The sequence below is a fragment of the Gossypium arboreum genome, chromosome 7 (genome assembly GCF_025698485.1).
Source record: "Gossypium arboreum isolate Shixiya-1 chromosome 7, ASM2569848v2, whole genome shotgun sequence".
NCBI classification, from domain to species: domain Eukaryota; kingdom Viridiplantae; phylum Streptophyta; class Magnoliopsida; order Malvales; family Malvaceae; genus Gossypium; species Gossypium arboreum.
This window is the reverse complement of record NC_069076.1, coordinates 12,387,587-12,403,078: the sequence shown is the minus strand read 5'-3', so window position 1 is coordinate 12,403,078 and position 15,492 is coordinate 12,387,587.

Sequence of the window (15,492 nt, the reverse complement as noted above, 5' to 3'; positions counted from 1 at the left end):
ATGTATTACTAAGATAGGTAATACTTATTTTAACTGTTGAAATTGGATAGCTTTAGGGCGCGTTTTCAAAAACAACAGTTGATTTCAAAATAACACGACAACAAGTAAAGCTTCCGCAATGAAAGTATTTTTCCAAAATTAATCTTTGTTCCTAAAATGACTTAATCAAATCGGTTTCCTAGAAATATCCATGACGTTAAGGTGTGGTAATGGCAAGTATGCATGTCTAGGATTGGATCCGAAGGGAGCTTGGTACTTAGCGATCCGATGGACTCACCACTTTTTTCCGGTTTCCTACGGTGCATGACTTCCATTCACTTTAACCCTTAATGAATTAATCTTTTGAACATCAAGTATGATTTTCTGGACTTAGAATGGAATTTTTTTTTGACGTTTTTGATGTGGCATGCCAGATCCGGCCATAACTTCTGGGCCGGGTTTGGGGTGCTACAGAATAAGTGATATGTTATGGAATATAAATGAATGTGATGTAATGACAAAAAACATAGTATGGTATATTAATATGAGTTTGTCAAATGAGATAAGGTATGAATTTGGATAAATTAGACATGGATGGTGAATTAAAATTGTTGAAAACTAGATCAAGTTTTGATTGTATCCTTGACATGCTATTTTTTATTGTATTTTTTTACATGTGTTATGAAAGTATCACTAAGCTCTATCGCTCAGCGTACGATTTTTTTTATTTTTGTGCTCAAGTATCATTAGATTTTGATGTCTCGAGGAGAAACAAAATCTAGATCGCAGCTCTTGGCTTAGTAAGTCTGTATAGTCTCATTATGTTATCAATAAGTGGCATGTACACTTTGGGTGGAAAATTTTAACTTGAATATGAGCATATGAATTGAAAGTATATATGTATGAAGCACAAGACTCAAGTGGATTTAGATATGCTTAATGTGATATGAATTAAGTTATTGTAAATATCGATGAAGTTAATTGAGTATTTGAATTATTGTTTAAGATGAGTTAAATAGCATTTTTGGGTCATTTAGACCAATTGAATTATGTGATTGGTAGGTTTGAGTTAAATTATGCAAAGTTTGAAGGATTTTGCCTTATTAGTCGCGATACCACTCTATTAATGTTGTGACATCGAGCTTCTGTCTCTATAGTCATGATTCTCCCCTTTTGAGGTCGTGATATTGAATCCTCTTATCTTCAAAGTCACAGCGTCGGCCCCATGTTTTCAAGGTCGCGACTTACCTCGATTGAAGTCTTGATGTCTAGTTTCTACTTTCAATGTCGTGACATGATTCCCACATGGCTGCAGCATAATCTTAAATTTATCTAATTTAATTACTTAATAATTTCTTTTTCAATTCTCATTCCTGCCTCGAAAACCTTTCAGTTCAACTTTTCGGAATGGCTTGATTTAAAAAATTCGATCTTTAAACCAAAATTTCTAACACCAACAAAAATCGGGTCATTGCACAAATAATTTATAATTAAGTTTCAACTTTTCTTCTATTAATTAAAACATTATTTATTCATGGAGTTATTCCATTTGTAAAAGCCCGTTTTTTAGTAGTGACGAAATAGTGGTTTAGGGACTAGAAACTCCTGTCATGTTGACTCATAAATATTATTTATAGAATATTTATGGAGTCACTAGAGTCGTATTAATTTTTGATTAATTAATTTTATTGTTTAGATAGCTCATTAAGGAAAAGGACTAAATTAAAAAATGTGCAAAATATAGTAATTATTGTATTTAGGTGATCAAATAGCTTAATTAATAAATAAGGAAGAACTAAGTAGCAATTATGCCCTAGTTAATATGGTGGGACAACAATTTGGTTGAAAATGATATAATAATATATGTACAATGGTAATTTTATAATTTAATGAAAATTAAAACAAAATTAAAGAAAGAATAAAACATTTTCTTCTTCAATTGACTGAACACCAGAGCTAGGGAGAAAAAGCTTCGGTTTTGGTTGTTTCCATTGCATGTAAGTGAAATTGATATCTATTTCTTGTAATTTTTGTGTTTTTGAGATCGTTACAACTAGGTCCAGCTAGCTCGTGCCTCCGTTTTTGAATCTGTTAAAAATTTTAGAAGTTGCCATTGATTAATTTTGAATGCTTTCTATGATAACTATGTGTTTGAAGCTTTGATTGTGGCATTTGGTTGTTTTGTTAAGTGATTTTTGTTAAATTTTGATTTATGGATTAAATTGTTAAAGTGTTAAACTTTCAAGGTTTGATGGTGAATTTGGTGTTTAATAGTGACTTTTTAAGGTCCTAGAATATTCTGCTGTAATTTGATTCCTAGAAAATGGTCAATTTGTTGATTTTTCAGGTTAAGGGACTAAATTAAAAAAGTTGCAAAAGTTAGGGTTAATTGTGTAATTTCAAAAATAAAAGGTTATAAAATGTAGAGTAAATTGGAATGTGAATTATAAGCTGATAATTGAGAAATTTTACATTTTAGATCAAGACCTTGTTGATTTACATGGAAAGGAAAAATTATGAAATAATCCCTTAACTTTTGCAACTATTACGACTTAGTTCAGGTAAATTCGTACGGTTTATAATTTAATATCTATATTAATTGTTTTAATGATGATGTAAAGTTGTTTGAGAAATGTTATTAAATTTCGATATTTAGATCAGATGAACGCGAGATAGAGTACAATTGAATGACGATGTGTTATGTAAGGATTGGAGTGGAGATTGATGTAGTGTGATTTATATATCTTTTTTAGTATACCAAGGTTCAGGATTTGTTGTGAATTCTCATGTTATATTATCTTGTTCTAGCGTGTTATGGAGGAGGATGTATAGCTCGTATGAGCATTTGATGTGTTTTCGGTTGCATTAGCTCTTATGAGCATTTGGCGTGTTACCGGTTGGATTAGCTCTTTGGACCACTTGGCATGTTTTCGATTGGATTAGCTCTTATGAGCGTTTGGCATGTTTCGGGTGGATTACTTTTGTACCCATATCTGTAAGTCGTTCATCAGATCGTAAGTTATTATGCTACAACTTATTTAATGTTCTTTTCACCCATTTTTCTTTTAATAAAACTTCATATTTCATCCATTTAATTCTTTAATACAAAAGACATGAATTTCTTATCATGAAACATTTACCTAAACCATTATCATGAAACATTTACCTAACCCATTATCATGGAATATTTACCTAATCCATTATCATAGAACATTTACCTAACCCATTAGCAATTTGTATCAATTCGTACCATAAATTATGGATATCAAGTACTCATATTGTCTACAACAACATGATGGCTAGCCACTTCATGTAAAATGGAAGGTTTATCATGCAAATCCTCCTATTTTGCACTCCTATTTATTTGGCCACTTCAATTTAGCCTATAGCATTTTCAAACATTTTCACATAGGTCCTATTTCATAATTTCACTCACAAATGACAAAATCAAAGCATGAAATTTTGTCAACATTCATGAAATTCGAAAATTGGGCGTTACAACTCTACCCTCCTTAAAGAAATTTCGTCCTCAAAATTTACCTAATCCAAACAGATGAGGGTATTCTTTGTTGCATCGTCTCTTCGGCTCCCAAACTCGAAGTTCCCCTTCCTTAACTTGTTGAAAACGAGCGACCAAAGACTCATCGTTCAACTGTTTTTCCTTAATCTGATCCACCAGGTTGGCCTCACTTGCAACTCACCAGCAGACTTCCATCATCATCTGAGACTCAGACGAGCAAACATTACTCTCGGATCGATCTGACTCTACGACTTAGAGCATCGGCTACCACATTAGCCTTGCTTGGGTGATACTCGATTGTACAATCATAATCCTTAAGCAACTCAATCCATCTCCTTTGCCTAAGGTTCAGCTCCTTCCGAGTCAACAAATACTTAAGGCTCTTATGGTCAGTGTATACAATACACCTTTCTCCGTACAAGTAATGTCTCCAAATCTTAAGTGCAAATATCACTATTGCCAACTCTAAATCATGAGTCAAATAGTTTCCCTTATGAGGCTTAAGCTATCGTGATGCATATGCAACCACCTTACCCTCTTGCATTAACACGCAGCCCAAACCCACGTGTGATACATCGCATACAAGAAAATCATTCCCTGACTCATTGAATTAACACAAGTGCTTGATGAACTTTCTTCAACTTCTCAAAAGCTTCCTGCTATTTCTTAGTCCATACAAACGGTACTCCTTTCCTTATGTGTTTTGTCAAAGGTGCTGCCATCACAGAAAAACCTTCCACAAACCTTCTGTAGTATCATGCCAGTCCTAGAAAACTCCGTATTTCTGACACTGACCTAGGCGGCTTCCACTCCAAAATCGCTTCAATTTTCCGAGGGTCCACCTTAATCCCCTCAGCAGAGACCACATGTCCTAAGAAGGTTACCTCCTTCAACCAAAATTCACACTTGCTGAACTTCGCAAAGAGTTCCTTCTCCCTTAATACTTACAGCACTATACGGAGATGTTCATCATGTTTCGTTTCAGTTTCAGAATATACCAGGATATCGTCAATAAAGACGACTACGAACTAATCCAAAAATGGTTGGAACACGCAATTCATCAGATCCATAAATGCTGCAAGAGCGTTCGTCAGTCCAAATGGCATAACCAGAAACTCGTAATGACCATACCGAGTCTTGAATGTCGTCTTTTGGATATCTACCTCCTTGACCCTTAACTGATGATATCCAGATCGAAGGTCGATCTTGGAAAATACAGAAGCTCATCTAAGCTAGTCGAATAGATCGTCAATCCTTGGCAGTGGATACTTATTCTTAATCGTCAGTTTGTTCAACTGGCGATAATCAATGCACATCCGCATCGTACCATCCTTCTTTTTCACGAATAGCACCGGTGCTCCCCATGGAGACACGCTTGGCCAAATAAAGCCCTATCCAACAACTCTTGAATTTGAGCATTTAACTCTACTAATTCCTTCGGTGCCATCCTATACGGTGTGATAGACACAGGCGCCATTCCAGGCAACAAGTCTATTCCAAGCTCAACTTCTCGATTCGGAGGCAATCCTGGAAGCTCCTCTAGAAAAACATCTTGGAACTCCTTTACGGTCCTAACCTTATCCACTGTCAGTCCCTCCTCTTCCGATTGACTTACAAATAACAATTAGGTCTCACAACTTTTTCGAATCCACTTTTCGGCTCTTAATGCCGACACCATATTGGACAAATAATCCCTTCTCTCACCTATCACCATAACCTCCTCATCCTTTGTAGTTCTTAACACCATTCATTTAGAAGCACAATCCAGAGTCGCCTTATGCTTAACAAGCCAATCCATTCCCAGAATGAGGTCAAACTTTCCGAACAGTAACTCCATCAGATCTCCAGGAAAAACCTTGCCTTGAGTTTCTAAGGGTACATTCCTATACAGTTTGTTTACCCTAACCGAGTGACCCAAGGGACTTAGTACAAATACCCCACTCACAATCTCCTCAGAGCAGTCCAAGTCGTCCATAATCCGTTCTGTGGCCTCCAACCAATATTCCGCCACATTCGGGGCTATACCAGACACGCCCTTAAAGATTTCCGTTCCGTTAGTCCCGAAGTCATTCAGAAATAGATCCCTAAATTTCGTTGCCCGAACTTGCTCCGGCAACCCTTTCCAGAACACGAAGCATTGCATGTGACAGGGCATCATCCTTGGCACCGCAGTCATGAGACTCTACCTCTGTTGCCGATGGTATGGTGCATCATGCCGCCAAGCATATGTCTCGAAGACGAAGATACCGCTCGAGCCCTTCCTCGGCTACGTCCACGGCCTCTTCCACGAGTAGCTCTTGTACTCATATCGTATTATCTTGATTACGAATTTTATGCATCAATTAATATTTCAGTGTTTATTACAGATGTTTTATGAATCAGACAGTAGTTCAGAGTTGTTTTCAGAATCGAAGTCTAGCTACAGTTTTAGTCTCTTATCAAATTTTCCTATGGTTTCAGATCATCCTAGCTAGAGTATCCTAATAGGTTTTGATGCAGAGAGATAATTCAGAAAATATTGAGAAAAGTTCGAGTAATACTTACGAGCTTGGTAGGAGATTGAATGCCACTTTCTAAATATCTAAATTTTGAAAATCGAGTTTTCAGATTCTTTATAAAATTTTCGCTTTCGAAAATCTTTGTTTTGTAAACCCATTACAGTAGAGTTGTTGCAACCTAGGCTCGATACCACTAAATGTAGCACCCCAAACCCGCCCGAAGTTATGGCAGGATCCGCATGCCACATCAAAACGTAAAAAAATTTCCTTTCTAAGTCCGAAAATCGTACTTGATGTTCAAAAGATTAATTCATTAAGGGTTAAAGTGAATGGAAGCTATGCACCGGTAGGAAACCGGAAAAGAGGTGGTGAGTCCATCGGATCGCTTAAGTACCAAGCTCCTTCGGATCCAATCCTAGACATGCATACCGCCATTGCCACACCTTAATGTCATGGATATTTCTAGGAAAACCGATTTGATTAAGTCATTTTAGGAAAAGTGATTAATTTTGGAAAAATACTTTCATTCGGAAGCTTTGCTTGTTGTCGTGTTATTTTGAAATCAACTGTTGTTTTTGAAAACGCATACTAAAGCTATCCGGTTTCAACAGTTAAATATAAGTATTACCTATCTTAGTAATACATATTAAAACCATCAAAAATAATTAAGCGGCCTTATTACATTTAAAAGCCCAAAACTTCAAATGTAAATAAAAGGATGTCCATTCACCGAAGAAAATCAAACTTTCGAGCGGGTGGCCACTCAAGAATTCCCTCACAACTCCAAGCCCACTATGGTTGGGGATTTCTGCGTGGATGAAAATAAAAGAGTGAGTTTGGGGAAACTCGGTGTGTAAGGAAAACCCTTCAAAGCCCAAGTCAGCTCAAGCCCATTGGGCCTAAGCCCATTCAGTAGCAGTGGTCTTGGGCGAGCCCTTTTCAGATTACAATAAAGCGGGCCTTAGCCCTTATTCAGATAATGAGTATGGCCCATAGGCCCATTTCAAAATACATGCAACATCGGTAACATATGCAAGCCTATTTGGGAGACTACTCAACCCACCAACCACTACACTCCACCCGTACCAGCCATACACTCCATGTGGGGAATAGCTCAACCCACCCAAATTTAACACTCCACGATTCTGCGACCTTGCGCTCGATTAACGATAAATTGAGGCAAAGCCTCCAAGATGTGGACAAGCCACTTTCAGTACTTCCTCGTCAATATCCCAATCCCATGCATCAGATAATAACAACATGACATGCAATAAATAACAACGATCAAACATGCATTTAGGTCAATTTAATCCTAGGGTATTTGGTAATTTATCTACTAGGGTAAAGCGTAAATTTTCCACTTTTAAAGGTATTTCAATAATTTATCTATTTTAGGGTTTTTCATGCATATTCCTACTTTTCACGTACTAACGAATCACGTCGAGGGTTCTTACGAATTGGGCCGTTGGCCTATCATTCCAATTTTGGCCCATTAAGCCCAAAAATATCGAGGCACGTAAATCATGCACTTTGCGGTCCAAATTTTGCAGTTTACCAAAACATTAATCAATTTACCTCACGAGCATTCGCACACTCGCAAATCTACAAAATATCGGTTTCGGCATTTCGACTTTTCGACTTTTGCCGATCCGGACTAAGAAAGAGGGTGTTAGTTACACACCTATTTGCGACGATATGCTGACGAGATCCACACACGAACCGCCTACAATTGGATTACTAACACGTTAATCTAACTATTCAAATACGAACTACGTATTAATCCCTTACAATATTCGGCCAACCACACCTACAGATCATAGTAAGCTTATAAGAAATCAATAAGCAACTCATTAACAAATTTTTGTCAATGTTTACCACATAATCATAATTTCACTGCAAGCTGTCTTCCTGAGCAACAGTCACTAAATTATTTATAGCTGGAGCTACGAAACTCCAAATCAAGTGCCGTTAATTTTCCTTGAAAATAGACTCATATATCTTCTATCCATAAAATTTTCAGAATTTTGGTTTATCCAATCAATACCAGATTTTTCTCAAAGTTTCCCATGTTTCACTGTTTGACTAATCTGACCACCCTTCATTACGAATCAAATTTCTCATTGTACAGAATTCAAAATATGTTCTTGTTTATTTCATTAGAAACTAAACTCAATAAGCTTTAATCACATCATTTATTCAGCTTCTAATTCATCTCCCACAATTTATGGTGATTTTCCAAAGTCACGTTACTGCTGCTGTCCCAAGCAGATTTATTACCAAATCACTCTTTCATACACCTATCTTGCATGCATGTTATTTAAACATGTATATCACCAATCAATCATCACATATCTATGATTTTACTTAAGTATAATCTCCATTTCATCATTTTAAAGCACAACATGTTAGCTGATTTTTCCTTTAACATCTAAGGCACATGCATGCTCATTTGTTTGGCTCAACTTCACATATCTTCCATTTTTCATCAAAAGAACATGAAACAACAACCATTTCCTTCATTTTAATTCATGACCAAATGCTCACAACACAACTAAAAATCAAAATATACTTCAAGAGTTAAGGTAGAATCAAGAAGAACTCATGAACCTCAAAATAGAAGCAAGGTACCAAGAACTTACCTTCAATTTTCCTCCTCCTAATAACCAAATACTCAAGAGCTTTCTCCTCTCCTTTCTCTTCTCTAACTTTCAGCTATGATGAACAAAGATGGACAAAACTTTGTTCTTTTCACCCCTTTTTCTTTTAATAAAACTTCATATTTCATCCATTTAATTCTTTAATACAAAAGACATGAATTTCTTATCATGAAACATTTACCTAAACCATTATCATGAAACATTTACCTAACCCATTATCATGGAATATTTACCTAATCCATTATCATGGAACATATACCTAACCCATTAGCAATTTGTATCAATTTGTACCATAAATTATGGATATCAAGTACTCATATTGTCTACAACAACATGATGGCTAGCCACTTCATGTAAAATGGAAGGTTTATCATGCAAATCCTCCTATTTTGCACTCCTATTTATTTGGCCACTTCAATTTAGCCTATAGCATTTTCAAACATTTTCACATAGGTCCTATTTCATAATTTCACTCACAAATGACAAAATCAAAGCATGAAATTTTGTCAACATTCACAGAATTCCCGAAAATTGGGGCGTTACAACTCTACCCTCCTTAAAGAAATTTCGTCCTCGAAATTTACCTAATCCAAACAGATGAGGGTATTCTTTGTTGCATCGTCTCTTCGGCTCCCAAACTCGAAGTTCCCCTTCCTTAACTTGTTGAAAACGAGCGACCAAAGACTCATCGTTCAACTGTTTTTCCTTAATCGATCCACCCAGTTGGCCTCACTTGCAACTTCCCAGCAGACTTCCATCATCATCTGAGACTCGACGAGCAAACATTACTCTCGGATCGATCTGACTCTACGACTTAGAGCATCGACTACCACATTAGCCTTGCTTGGGTGATACTCGATTGTACAATCATAATCCTTAAGCAACTCAATCCATCTCCTTTGCCTAAGGTTCAGCTCCTTCTGAGTCAACAAATACTTAAGGCTCTTATGGTCAGTGTATACAATACACCTTTCTCCGTACAAGTAATGTCTCCAAATCTTAAGTGCAAATATCACGTTGCCAACTCTAAATCATGAGTCAAATAGTTTCCTTATGAGGCTTAAGCTATCGTGATGCATATGCAACCACCTTACCCTCTTGCATTAACACGCAGCCCAAACCCACGTGTGATACATCACTGTATACGTAAAATCATTCCCAGACTCATTGAATTAACACAAGTGCTTGATCGAACTTTCTTCAACTTCTCAAAAGCTTCTCGCTATTTCTTAGTCCATACAAACGGTACTCATTTCCTTATGTGTTTTGTCAAAGGTGCTGCCATCACGAAAAACCTTCCACAAACCTTCAGAGTATCATGCCGTCCTAGAAAACTCCGTATTTCGACCTCGACCTAGGCGGCTTCCACTCCAAAATCGCTTCAATTTTCCGAGGGTCCACCTTAATCCCTCGCAGAGACCACATGTCCTAAGAAGGTTACCTCCTTCAACCAAAATTCACACTTGCTGAACTTCGCAAAGAGTTCCTTCTCCTTAATACTTACAAACACTATACGGAGATGTTCATCATGTTTCGTTTCAGTTTCAGAATATACCAGGATATCGTCAATAAAGACGACTACGAACTAATCCAAAAATGGTTGGAACACGCAATTCATCAGATCCATAAATGCTACAAGAGCGTTCGTCAGTCCAAATGGCATAACCAGAAACTCGTAATGACCATACCGAGTCTTGAATGTCGTCTTTTGGATATCTACCTCCTTGACCCTTAACTGATGATATCCAGATCGAAGGTCGATCTTGGAAAATACAGAAGCTCCTCTAAGCTAGTCGAATAGATCGTCAATCCTTGGCAGTGGATACTTATTCTTAATCGTCAGTTTGTTCAACTGGCGATAATCAATGCACATCCGCATCGTACCATCCTTCTTTTTCACGAATAGCACCGGTGCTCCCCATGGAGACACGCTTGGCCAAATAAAGCCCTATCCAACAACTCTTGAATTTGAGCATTTAACTCTACTAATTCCTTCGGTGCCATCCTATACGGTGCGATAGACACAGGTGCCATTCCAGGCAACAAGTCTATTCCAAACTCAACTTCTCTAGAAAAACATCTTGGAACTCCTTTACGGTCCTAACCTTATCCACTGTCAGTCCCTCCTCTTCCGATTGACTTACAAATAACAATTAGGTCTCACAACTTTTTCGAATCCACTTTTCGGCTCTTAATGCCGACACCATATTGGACAAATAATCCCTTCTCTCACCTATCACCATAACCTCCTCATCCTTTGTAGTTCTTAACACCATTCATTTAGAAGCACAATCCAAAGTCGCCTTATGCTTAACAAGCCAATCCATTCCCAGAATGAGGTCAAACTTTCCGAACAGTAACTCCATCAGATCTCCAGGAAAAACCTTACCTTGAGTTTCTAAGGGTACATTCCTGTACAGTTTGTTTACCCTAACCGAGTGACCCAAGGGACTTAGTACAAATACCCCACTCACAATCTCCTCGAGCGGTCCAAGTCGTCCATAATCCGCTCGTGGCCTCCAACCAATATTCCGCCACATTCGGGCTATACCGACACGCCTTAAAGATTTCCGTTCCGTTAGTCCCAAGTCATTGAAATAGATCCCTAAATTTCGTTGTTCGAACTTGCTCAAGCAACCCTTTCCGAACACGAAGCATTGCATGTGACAGGCATCATCCTTGGCACCATGATCATGAGACTCTACCTCTGTTGCCGATGGTACGGTGCATCGCCAGCGGCATATGTCTCAAGACGAAGATACCGCTCGAGCCCTTCCTCGGCACGTCCACGGCCTCTTCCACGAGTAGCTCTTGTACTCATATCGTATTATCTTGATTACGAATTTTATGCATCAATTAATATTTCGGTGTTTATTACGATGTTTTATGAATCGCATGATAGTTCGAGTTGTTTTCGCAGAATCAAGTCTAGCTACAGTTTCAGTCTCTTATCAAATTTTCCTATGGTTTCAGTATCATCCTAGCTAGAGTATCCTAATAGGGTTTGAAGCAGAGAGATAATTCAGGAAAATATTGAGAAAAGTTCGAGTAATACTTACGTGCTTGGTAGGAGATTCGAATGCCACTTTCTAAATATCTAAATTTTGAAAATCGAGTTTTTCAGATTCTTTATAAAATTTTCGCTTTCGAAAATCTTTGTTTTGTAAACCCATTACACAGCCGAGTTGTTACAACCTAGGCTCGATACCACTAAATGTAGCACCCCAAACCCGGCCCGAAGTTATGGCGAGGATCCGCATGCCACATCAAAAACGTAAAAAAATTTCCTTTCTAAGTCCGAAAATCGTACTTGATGTTCAAAAGATTAATTCATTAAGGGTTAAAGTGAATGGAAGCTATGCACCGGTAGGAAACCGGAAAGAGGTGGTGAGTCCATCGGATCGCTAATACCAAGCTCCTTGGATCCAATCCTAGACATGCATACCGCCATTGCCACACCTTAATGTCATGGATATTTCTAGGAAAACCGATTTGATTAAGTCATTTTAGGAAAAGTGATTAATTTTGGAAAAATACTTTCATTCGGAAGCTTTGCTTGTTGTCGTGTTATTTTGAAATCAACTGTTGTTTTTGAAAACGCTACTAAAGCTATCCAGTTTCAACAGTTAAATATAAGTATTACCTATCTTAGTAATACATATTAAAACCATCAAAATAATTAAGCGGCCTTATTACATTTAAAAGCCCAAAACTTCAAATGTAAATAAAAGGATGTCCGATTCACCGAAGAAAATCAAACTTTCAGAGCGGTGGCCACTCAATTCCCTCACAACTCCAAGCCCACTATGGTTGGGGATTTCTGCGTGGATGAAAATAAAAGGGTGAGTTTGGGAAACTCGTGTAAGGAAAACCTCTTCAAAGCCCAAGTCAGCTCAAGCCCATTGGGCCTAAGCCCATTCAGTAATAAGTGGTACTGGGCGAGCCCTTTCAGATTACAATAAAGCGGGCCTTAGCCCTTATTCAGATAATAAGATGGCCCATAGGCCCATTTCAAAATACATGCAACATCAAGAATATATGCAAGCCTATTTGGGAGACTACTCAACCCACCAACCACTACACTCCACCCGTACCAGCCATACACTCCATGTGGGAATAGCTCAACCCACCCAAATTAACACTCCAGATTGCTGACCTTTTGCTCGATTATCGATAGAATTGAGGCAAAGCCTCCAAGATGTGGACAAGCCACTTTCAGTACTTCCTCCGTCAATATCCCAATCCCATGCATCAGATAATAACAACATGACATGCATAAATAACAACAAATCAAACATGCATTTAGGTCAATTTAATCCTAGGGGTATTTGGTAATTTATCTACTAGGGTAAAGCGTAAATTTTCCACTTTTAAAGGTATTTCGATAATTTATCTATTTTAGGGTTTTTCATGCATATTCCTACTTTTCACGTACTAACAGAATCACGCATCGAGGGTTCTTACGAATTGGGCCCGTTGGCCCATCATTCCAATTTTGGCCCATTAAGCCCAAAAATATCGAGGCACGTAAATCATGCACTTTGCGGTCCAAATTTTGCAGTTTACCAAAAATATTAATCGATTTACCTCACGAGCATTCTTTGACACTCGCAAATCTACAAAATATCGATTTTCGACATTTCGACTTTTCGACTTTTGCCGATCCAGACTAAGAAAGAGGGTGTTAGTTACACACATTTTGCATGACGATATCTTGTGAGATCCACACACGAACCGCCTACAATTGGATTACTAACACGTTAATCTAACTATTCAAATACGAACTACGTATTAATCCCTTACAATATTCGGCCAACCACACCTACAGATCATAGTAAGCTTATAAGAAATCAATAAGCAACTCATTAACAAATTTTTGTCAATGTTTACCACATAATCATAATTTCACTGCAAGCTGTCTTCCTGAGCAACAGTCACTAAATTATTTATAGCTGGAGCTACGAAACTCCAAATCAAGTGCCGTTAATTTTCCTTGAAAATAGACTCATATATCTTCTATCCATAAAATTTTCAGAATTTTGGTTTATCCAATCAATACCAGATTTTTCTCAAAGTTTCCCATGTTTCACTGTTTGACTAATCTGACCACTCTTCATTACGAATCAAATTTCTCATTGTACAGAATTCAAAATATGTTCTTGTTTATTTCATTAGAAACTAAACTCAATAAGCTTTAATCACATCATTTATTCAGCTTCTAATTCATCTCCCACAATTTATGGTGATTTTCCAAAGTCACGTTACTGCTGCTGTCCCAAGCAGATTTATTACCAAATCACTCTTTCATACACCTATCTTGCATGCATGTTATTTAAACATGTATATCACCAATCAATCATCACATATCTATGATTTTACTTAAGTATAATCTCCATTTCATCATTTTAAAGCACAACATGTTAGCTGATTTTTCCTTTAACATCTAAGGCACATGCATGCTCATTTGTTTGGCTCAACTTCACATATCTTCCATTTTTCATCAAAAGAACATGAAACAACAACCATTTCCTTCATTTTAATTCATGACCAAATGCTCACAACACAACTAAAAATCAAAATATACTTCAAGAGTTAAGGTAGAATCAAGAAGAACTCATGAACCTCAAAATAGAAGCAAGGTACCAAGAACTTACCTTCAATTTTCCTCCTCCTAATGACCAAATACTCAAGAGCTTTCTCCTCTCCTTTCTCTTCTCTAACTTTCAGCTATGATGAACAAAGATGGACAAAACTTTGTTCTTTTCACCCCTTTTTCTTTTAATAAAACTTCATATTTCATCCATTTAATTCTTTAATACAAAAGACATGAATTTCTTATCATGAAACATTTACCTAAACCATTATCATGAAACATTTACCTAACCCATTATCATGGAATATTTACCTAATCCATTATCATGGAACATTTACCTAACCCATTAGCAATTTGTATCAATTTGTACCATAAATTATGGATATCAAGTACTCATATTGTCTACAACAACATGATGGCTAGCCACTTCATGTAAAATGGAAGGTTTATCATGCAAATCCTCCTATTTTGCACTCCTATTTATTTGGCCACTTCAATTTAGCCTATAGCATTTTCAAACATTTTCACATAGGTCCTATTTCATAATTTCACTCACAAATGACAAAATCAAAGCATGAAATTTTGTCAACATTCACAGAATTCCCGAAAATTGGGGCGTTACAACATTATAATTAGTTAGACATGTATTTGTACTTATTTTATATTTATAACCCAAACTGAAGAATTAAATGTAATCTTTTAAGCCTAAAAAAGTGTAAAATTTTGTGCAATGACATTTTGGTAGTGTTAGACAAAGGCTAATGTCCTAAAGTTTTGATATTCCATTTTTTACTCTCAGTGCAAATGTATGTGGGTTTTCCCTAATTTATTATGACTTAAATCTCACTCCAATATATTATTCTCAATTGCTTATTCAAACTCCTTTAGACTTTGATAAAAAATTCCACTTACTCTTGTGGTCTAAAAATACTCACCTAACACCAAAGGTGTTGTAATGACCCGAATTTTACCGATACTGAAAAAGTATAATTTCGGATCTCTGTTTATAAAAAGTGGATTCGTAAATATTTATTTAAAAATATTTACGAAGTAAAATGAGTGATTAATTAGAGTTTAATTAAGTGAATTTAGCTTAATTAAGGATAATTAGATAAAAGGATTAAATTGAATGAAGAGTGAAAGTTTAATTATAGAATAAAGAAAACTAAAGGGACTAAAAAGGCAAATAAGCCAAAAAGGAGTGCCAAGTGTATGGCAAAAATAAAATACATGTGTAATTAATAT